The sequence below is a fragment of the Neophocaena asiaeorientalis genome, unplaced genomic scaffold (genome assembly GCF_003031525.2).
Source record: "Neophocaena asiaeorientalis asiaeorientalis breed wild unplaced genomic scaffold, Neophocaena_asiaeorientalis_V1.1 scaffold78, whole genome shotgun sequence".
Lineage (NCBI taxonomy): Eukaryota > Metazoa > Chordata > Mammalia > Artiodactyla > Phocoenidae > Neophocaena > Neophocaena asiaeorientalis.
Window position 1 is genome coordinate 978,260 of NW_020175018.1, and position 853 is coordinate 979,112.

Here is an 853-nt window from a genome sequence, read left to right on the forward strand (position 1 = left end):
GAGCTTTACATTTAAGGGGGGGCGGCAAAAAACCTCTAAGTAATCAAGATACATAATATTTTAATGCAATACTTTAAAAATGTCAAAAACATATCCCCCAAAATCCACGATGAACAAAATACCAAAATTGTAAATAAACGCAGGATCTCCCTAGTGCAAGGGATGCGGCTCAAAATACATCAACGATTATCGGACTGGGAGTTCGCAGCCTTCAAGAGCCGTGGACTTCTGAAAACCTGAAGAGAACCGGTGGCCCCTCTTCCCCAGAAGAACGCACAAACAGGCACAATTTGTGCAGATTTTCGGGTGTTCCTGCACTTCTGGGGCTCGGCCAGGTGGAGGGTAAGAGCGCAGCTTCAACGTGGACGTGCCGGGGTGGTTCCATGCGCCGTCCAGCCGCCTGCGGGTTCCCCAGCACCGCGCTGGGCCTCCCTCCTGGCAGTCACCGGTGCTCTGCCCCCTGCAGGAAGCAGCGCGCGGCTACGCGGCTTCTTTTTCTAGCTTGCTTGGCTCGCGCGTCGGCCCTCCCACCCCCTTCGGCTTGGGACTTTTCCTAAAGTTGCTGAAACCAGACACCTTGCTCGACCGAGCCCGCGTGCAGCTACGGTTTAAAAGGCCGCCTTCAGCGCCCCCTCCCCGCCCCCAGCGAAGACTTCAAAAGGCCCGGCGGGCGCCGCGGCCCCTGCACCTATGAACCGCCCCCCGCGCCCGGAGCCCGTGCCAGAGTCCGAGGACGCAGAGCGGCTGAAGTTCGAGCGCAGGCGGACCGGGCGGGTGGCGCAGCCCGGCGCGCCCATGCCCCTCCCGGTGCCGCTGCGCTCCGAGCGCCCGCGCCCAGTTTAGGGAAGGGGAC